General features: G+C 46.6%; 1 long non-coding RNA gene across 1 annotated transcript in view; it reads left to right on the top strand.

The window, feature by feature from the left end:
* LOC121279594 overlaps positions 1 to 5192 on the top strand; it is a 49074-nt gene extending 43882 nt beyond the window's left edge. Inside the window, exon 3 of the long non-coding RNA XR_005943443.1 lies at positions 5073 to 5192. This is a non-coding gene — a long non-coding RNA (uncharacterized LOC121279594). The remainder of the gene's footprint in view (positions 1 to 5072) is intronic.
* Positions 5193 to 8373: the final 3181 nt, after the last annotated feature.

Below are 8373 nucleotides of genomic sequence, written 5' to 3' on the forward strand. Positions count from 1 at the left end.
TTCCTGTCTACCCTATCGTTGCCCCTCATAACTTTTATACACCTCATTCATGTCCCCCCTCAATCTCCTCTGATCCAGGGAAAATAACCTCAGTCTATCCAAAACAAAAACAACTGGAAAAACTCAGCAGGTCTGGCAGCATCTACGGAGAGGAGTACAGTTAACGTTTCAAGTCCAAATGACCCTTCAACAGAACCAAGTAAAAATAGCAGAGAGGTGAAATATAAGCTGGTTTGAGGATGGAGGGGTAGGGGTTGCGACAAGCAGAGCTGGCTAGAGGGCCAGTGATAGGCGAAGGGTACCAAAAGATGTCACAGACAAAAGGACAAAGAGGTGTTGAAGGTGGTGATATTATCTAAAGGAATGTGCTAATTAAGGGTAGAAAGCAGGATGAGCAAGGTACAGATAGTCCTAGTGGGGGTGGGGTAGGGGGAAGGGATTGAAATAGGCTAAAAGGTAGAGATAAAACATGGATGGAAATACACTTAAAAATAATGGAAGTAGGTGGGAAAAGAAAAATCTATATAAATTATTGGAAAAAACAAAAAGGAGGGGGAGAAACAGGAAGGGGTTGAGATGGAGGACAGAGTTCATGATCTAAAATCGTTGAACTCAATATTCAGTCCGGAAGGCTGTAAAGTGCCTAGTCGGAAGATGAGGTGCTGTTCCTCCAGTTTGCATTGAGTTTCACTGGAACAATGCAGCAAGCCAAGGACGGACATGTGGGCATGAAAGCAAGGTGGAGTATTGAAATGACAAGCGATAGAGAGGTCTGGGTAATGCTTGCAGACAGACCAGAGGTGTTCTGCAAAGCGGTCACCCAGTCTGCGTTTGGTCTCTCCAATGTAGAGGAAACCGCATTGGGAGCAACGAATGCAATAGACTAAGTTGAGGGAAGTGCAAATGAAATGCTGCTTCACTTGAAAGGAGTGTTTGGGCCCTTGGACGGTGAGGAGAGGGGAAGTAAAGGGGCAGGTGTTGCATCTTCTGCGGTTGCATGGGAAGGTGCCGTGCGAGGGGGTTGAGGTGTAGGGGGTGATGGAGGAGTGGACCAGGGTGTCCCGGAGGGAACGATCCCTGCGGAATGCTGCCAGGGGGAGTGAAGGGAAGATGTGTTTGGTGGTGGCATCATGGCTGGAGTTGGCGGAAATGGCGGAGGATGATCCTTTGAATGCAGAGGCTGGTGGGGTGATAAGAGAGGACAAGGGGGACCATATCATGTATCTGGGAGGGAGAAGAAGGTGTGAGGGTGGATGCGCGGGAGATGGGCCGGACACGGTTGAGGGCCCTGTTAACCACCCTGGGTGGAAAACCTTGGTTAAGGAAGGAGCAGGACATGTCAGAGGAACTGTTCTTGAAAGTGGCATCATCAGAACAGATGTGACGGAGGAGAAGGAATTGAGAGAATGGGATGGAGTCCTTATAGGAAGCGAGGTGTGAGGAGCTGTAGTCGAGGTAGCTGTGGGAGTCGATAGGCTTGTAATGAATATTGGTGGACAGTCTATCACCAGAAATTGAGACAAGAGAGGTCAAGGAAGGGAAGGGAGGTGTCAGAGATGGACCATGTGAAAATGATGGAGGGGTGGAAATTGGAAACAAAATTAATACATTTTTCCAGGTCCAGATGAGAGCATTAAGCGGCACCAAAGTAATCATCGATGTACCAGAGAAAGATTTGTGGGAGGGGGTCGGAGTAGGACTGGAACAAGGAATGTTCCACATACCCCATAAAGAGACAGGCATAGCTTGGGCCCATGCGGGTACCCATGGCCACACCTTTTATCTGGAGGAAGTGAGAGGAGTTTAAGGAGAAATCGTTCAGTGTGAGGATAAGTTCAGCCAAACGGAGGAGAGTAGTGGTGGATGGGGATTGTTCGGGCCTCTGTTCGAGAAAGAAGCAGAGAGCCATCAGATCATCCTGGTGGGGGATGGAGGTGTAGAGGGATTGGACGTCCATGGTGAAGAGGAGGCGGTTGGGGCCAGGGAACTGGAAATTGTTGATATGATGTAGTGTGTCAGAGGAATTAAGGATGTAGGCGGGAAGAGATTGGACGAGGAGAGAGAATGGAGTCAAGATAGCAAGAAATGAGTTCTGTGGGGCAGGAGCAGGCTGACACGATTGGTCTGCTGGGACAGTCCTGTTTGTGGATTTTGGGTAGGAGGTAGAAGCGGGCTACAAGAGGTTGGGAGACTATCAGGTTGGAAGCTGTGGAAGGAAGATCTCCAGAGGAGATGAGGTCAGTAACACTCCTGGAAACAATGGCTTGATGTTCAGTGGTGTTCATTTCTTGCTATTTTGACTCCATTCTCTCTCCCCTCGTCCAGTCCCTGCCCACCGACATCCGTGATTCCTCTGATACCCCGCATCATATCAACAATTTTTAGTTCCCTGGCCCCAACCGCCTCCTCTTCACCATGGACGTCCAATCCCTCTACACCTCCAACCCCACCGGGATGGTCTGATGGCTCTCCGCTTCTTCCTCGAATAGAGGCCCGAACAATCCCCATCCACCACTACTCCCCTCTGTCTGGCTGAACTTGTTCTCACACTGAACAATTTCTCCTTAAATTCTTCTCACTTCCTCCAAATAAAAGGTGTGGCTATGGGTACCCGCAAGGGCCCAAGCTATGCCTGTCTCTTTATGGGGTATGTGGAACATTCCTTGTTCCAGTCCTACTCCGGCCCCTTCCCACAACTCTTTCTCTGGTACATCGATGATTACTTTGGTGCTGCTTCATGCTCTCGTCTGGACCTGGAAAAATGTATTAATTTTGCTTCCAATTTCCACCCCTCCATCATTTTCACATGGCCATCTCTGACACTTCCTTGACCTCTCTGTCTCAATTTCTGGTGATAGACTGCCCACCAATATCCATTACAAGCCTACCAATTCCCACAGCTACCTCAACTACAGCTCCTCACACCCTGCTTCCTATAAAGACCTCATCCCATTCTCTCAATTCCTTCGCCTCCATCGCATCTGTTCTGATGATGCCACTTTCAAAAACAGTTCCTCTGACATGTCCTCCTCCTTCCTTAACTGAGATTTTCCACCCATAGTGGTTGACAGGGCCCTCAACCGTGTCCGGCCCATCTCCCGCGCATCCACCCTCACACCTTCTTCTCCCTCCCAGATACATGATATGGTCCCCCTTGTCCTCTCTTATCACCCCACCAGCCTCTGCATTCAAAGGATCATCCTCCGCCATTTCCGCCAACTCCAGCCATGATGCCACCACCAAACACATCTTCCCTTCACTCCCCCTGGCAGCATTCCGCAGGGATCGTTCCCTCCGGGACACCCTGGTCCACTCCTCCATCACCCCCTACACCTCAACCCCCTCCCACGGCACCTTCCCATGCAACCGCAGAAGGTGCAACACCTGCCCCTTTACTTCCCCTCTCCTCACCGTCCAAGGGCCCAAACAATCCTTTCAAGTGAAGCAGCATTTCACTTGCACTACCCTCAACTTAGTCTACTGCATTCGTTGCTCCCAATGCGGTTTCCTCTACATTGGAGAGACCAAACGCAGACTGGGTGACCGCTTTGCAGAACACCTGCGGTCTGTCTGCAAGCATTACCCAGACCTCCCTGTCGCTTGCCATTTCAATACCCCACCCTGCTCTCATGCCCACATGTCCGTCCTTGGCTTGCTGCATTGTTCTAGTGAAACTCAACGCAAACTGGCGGAACAGCTCCTCATCTGCTGACTAGGCACCTTAACGCCTTCTGCACTAAATATTGAGTTCAACAATTTTAGATCATGAACTCTCTCCTCCATCACCACCCCCTTCCCGATTTTCCCATTCCTTATTGTTTTTTCCAATAATTTATATAGATTTTTTTTTCATTACTTCCATTATTTTTAAGTTTATTTCCATCTATTTCGATCCCTTTCCCCCACCCCACCCCCATTAGGGCTATCTGTACCTTGCCTGTCCTGCTTTCTACCCTTAGTTAGCACATTCCTTTGGATAATATCACCACCTTCAACACCTCTTTGTCCTTTTGTCTGTGACATCTTTTGGTTATTTCCACCTATCACTGGCCCTCTATCCAGCTCTTGTTCTCTCCCCCCCCCACCCCCCCAAACCAGCTTATATTTCACCTCTTCTATTTTTACTTAGTTCTGTTGAAGGGTCATTCGGACTCGAAACGTTAACTGTGCTCCCTTCCGTCGATGCTGCTAGACCTGCTGAGTTTTTCGAGGTATTTTTGTTTTTGTTTTGGATTTCCAGCATCCGCAGTTTTTTGCTTTTATCTCAGTCTATCCAATCTCTCCTCATAACTAAAACTCTCCAGCCCAGCCAGCATCCTGGTTGCACTCTCTCTAGTGCAAACACATCCTTCCTATAATGCCGATTCCAGAACTGCACATTATGCTCTAGCTGTGGGCTAACCAGCATTTTATACAGTTCCAGCATAACCTCCCTGCTCTTATATTCTATGCCTCGGCTAATAAAGGCAAGTATCCCTTTTGTGATCTTAACCACCTTATCTATCTGTCCCGCTACCTTAAGGAACCGGTGGACATGTACACCAAGGTCCCTCTGATCATCGGTGCTTCCCAGGGTCCTACCATTGTGCATTCCCATGCCTTTTGTCCTGTCCAAGTGCATCACCTCACACTTATCCGGATTAGTTCCATTTGCCACTGATCAGCCCATCTGACCAGCCCGTCCATATCCTCCTGTAATCTAAGGCTACTCTCCTCACTATTTACCACCCAACCAACTTTCGTGTCATCCGCGAACTTACTGATCAACCCTCCTGCATTCAAGTTTATATATACCACAAACAGCAAGGGACCCTGTGGAACCCCACTGGACACAAGCATCCAGTCACAAAAACACCCCTTGACCATCATCCTCTGCTCCCTGCCGCTCTACCTATTCTGGATCCAATTTGCCAAATTGCCTTTGATCCCATGGGCCTTATCAAAACCTTGCTGAAGTCTAAGTAGACTACGTCAAATTTGTGAGTTTCTATTGAGATAACTTCAGGAAAACACTGAGTACCAAAGAGTACAGGAATGTTTGTGAATAATTCTCCATCTTATCAATATCCTAGACGGCAAATCGCTTTGGATCAGCTCAACTGTGATTTGGCACAAAAGGAGGGGTCCCTCCAGATGCGGTTAGAAGTGGAACACAATTTCCTGAAGGAAGTCATTGAAGAGCCAGAGAGAAAGCTGAGGTAATGTGACCGTTTCTTTTCCCACCTGCTCACTACAACCTCCACCATATTTCCAAGTTCAGTCCTGAAATTGCTAACTCTTGCTGGAATACAAGTGCCAACTCTTTGAATGTTGAGCTGGTCACTCTTAGTTGTCCACTCAACTATCCATGTCTGCCTGCCTTGCTTTGTTTTGAAGATTCCACAAGCATAGTTTGAGCACTGACAGGGAATTTTCCTGGTGCTCTTCATTCCTCCCTCAACCAACACCACCACAAACAGCTTAGCAGGTTATTTCTCTCTGCGTTCTTTGTGGGAACTTTGCTGTTCGCAAACAGATTGGCACAAATGCCCACATAAGATAGTATTTAATTTTATGTTTTGAGTATTGAGACAAAACTGAGAGACAGGTTACAAGCTGAATGCTGAACTCATTATTATTTGACAATGGACTGCCTCACAGATGGGCCCAATCCTGCCTTATGTTATTGGGTAGATCAAAACTGGAACCTTCCCCAGCTCTGGTCAATTGCTAAGATAAAGGCAAAATACTGCAGATGCTGGAAATCTGAAATAGAAACAAAAAATGCTGGAAAATCTCCGGTCTAGCAGCACCTATGGAAAGAAAGAGTTAACGTTTCGAGTTCGTATGACTCTTCTTCAGAGTCATACAGACCCGAAATATTAACTGTCTTTCTCTCCACAAATGCTGTTAGACCTGCTGAGTTTTACCAGCATTTTTTGTTTTTGTTTCAAGTCAGTCAAGCTAGTTCTTGTAGTCAATACTGCCCAGCAGCCACCCAGGCTCAAATGTCAAAACTCAGCACGAACCAAGGTTTCAACTCTTAACCTTACTGCTCTCCCGAACATTGTTGTTTCCTATTAGGTGTCTGGGGAATCAAAATGTCAGCTGGGCAAGACACTTATTGTATTCCTTACCTGATATCACACCTATTCACCAAAACTGTGGGTGGGAGTCGTACTCTAGATATGAACCAGCGGTTGTGTAAGCACGTGTGTGGGCGACCTGATCCAGATATGAACTCGGGGAATGCAAGTGGGTGTCCTTCTTTAGATACCAGCCATGGATGTGTACAAGTGAGAGTTTGTGGCGCACTCTGGATGTAAACCAGTGAGTATGCATAGGTGTGAGTGGATGGCCTACTCTGTAAATGAATAACTGATTGTGTGAATGGGTGATTTGCTTTACACATGAACCTGTAGGTCTGCAAAAGAAGTAGGTGAGGGTTGCAGGCAGGAGAGAGGCAAAGTGAACTCATTTATCCTCTCAGTCTGTCCGTAAGAGATATTTTTGCATTAGTTTTAAAATAGGCTGTAGCATGTTTACCCAATCGCTCAATTTGTCTGATCCAATTCAATAATCACTTGCAGCAAAGTCACATAATGATTAATTGAGAAAGTTAGTTTATTTGACATATCGCAGAGGGGGTGGGACACACACACACGCACTTGAGTGAAGAGGTTTCCCTCATCTCAGTCCTAAATGGCCTACCCCATATCCTGAGACTGTGACCCCTTGTTTGACAGCCCCCAGCCAGAGGAAACATCATCTCTGCATCCAGTCTGACAGCCCTGTCAGAATTTTATACATTTCAATGAGATCCCATCCTGTTCTAAACTCCAGTGAATACAGCCCTAGTCAGCCCAATCTCTCCTCCATATGACAATCCTGTCTTCCCAGGAATCAGTCCGGTGAACCTTCGCTGCACTCCCTCTATGGCAAGTATATCCATTTTTAGATAAGGAGACCAAAACTGCACACAATACTCCAGGTGTGGTCTCACCAAGGCCCAGTACAGCAGTAATAAGACATCCTTGCTCCTGTATTCAAGTCCTCTTGCAATGAAGACCAACATACCATTTGTCGTCTTAGCTGCTTGCTGCACCTGCATACTTGCTGTCAGTGACTGGTGTACAAGGACACCCAGGTCCCTTTGTACATCAACATTTCCCAATCTATCACCATTTAAATAATACTCTGCCTCAGACTCATGGACTCAGGCGTTTACAGCACAGAAGGTCATTTGGCCCATCATGTCCCATTTTCTAATACCATACACTAATCCCATTTTCCAGCACTTGGCCTATAGCCCTGGAGGCTGTGGCAATGCAAGTGAATATCTAAATACCTAAATGTGACGAGAGTTTCTGATTCAACCACCCTTTCTGGCAATGAGTTCCAGACTCCCACCACCTCTGGGTGAAGAAGTTTCTCCTCAGCACCCCTTTTAGCCTTCTACCTTTTACCTTAAATCTATGCCCTCTGGTTATTGACCCCTCTGCTAATGGAAAAATTGCCTTCCTTTCTACCGAACCTGTGCCCCGCTAGCAGGCCCCCTCCCAACCTTCGCTGCTCCAAGGAAAACAACCCCAGCCTATCCACTCTTTCCTCTTAGCTCAGATTCATTGAGAACTGTACCCATGTCTTCCGGGTCCACACACACATCACCTCTATGGTCCCTAATTGGCCCTATTCATTCCCTAGTTATTCTCTTGCTCTTTATATATTTAAAAAATCCCTTTGGACTTTACCTTCCCCACCAATGCTTTCTCATGCCCTCTTAGCTTTCCTAATTTCCTTTTTAAGTTCACCTTTGCACTTTTATACTCCTCTAGGGACTCTGCCATATTGAGCCCTCAGTATCTGCCATAAGTTTCTCTTATATCATTATTCCTAACCTTTTATGTCCCTTGACAGGGTTCTCCAGACTTGGTCCCCACGCCTTTGTTCTTACTGGAACATATTTGCCCTGTACTGTCACTATTTCTTCCTTGAATGCCTCCTAAGCTCTAACAAAGTTTTATTCTCAAGTAACTGCTCTAAGTCCACTTGGGCCAAATTGTATGTCATCTTGGTAAAATTATTCTTTCCCCAGTTTAGAACTTTTATTCCTGGCCCAACCTTGTCCTTTTCCATAACTATCCTCAATTTAACTGAGATAAAAGCAAAAAACTGCAGATGCTGGAAATCCAAAACAAAAACAAAAATACCTCGAAAAACTCAGCAGGTCTGGCAGCATCTGCGGAGAGGAACACAGTTAATGTTTCAAGTCCGAATGACCCTTCAACAGAACTAAGTAAAAATAGAAGAGAGGTGAAATATAAGCTGGCTTAAAGGGGGGGGGGGACAAGTACAGCTGAATAAAGGGCCAGTGATAGGTGGAGATAACCAAAA

The sequence above is a fragment of the Carcharodon carcharias genome, chromosome 7, assembly GCF_017639515.1.
Source record: "Carcharodon carcharias isolate sCarCar2 chromosome 7, sCarCar2.pri, whole genome shotgun sequence".
NCBI lineage: Eukaryota > Metazoa > Chordata > Chondrichthyes > Lamniformes > Lamnidae > Carcharodon > Carcharodon carcharias.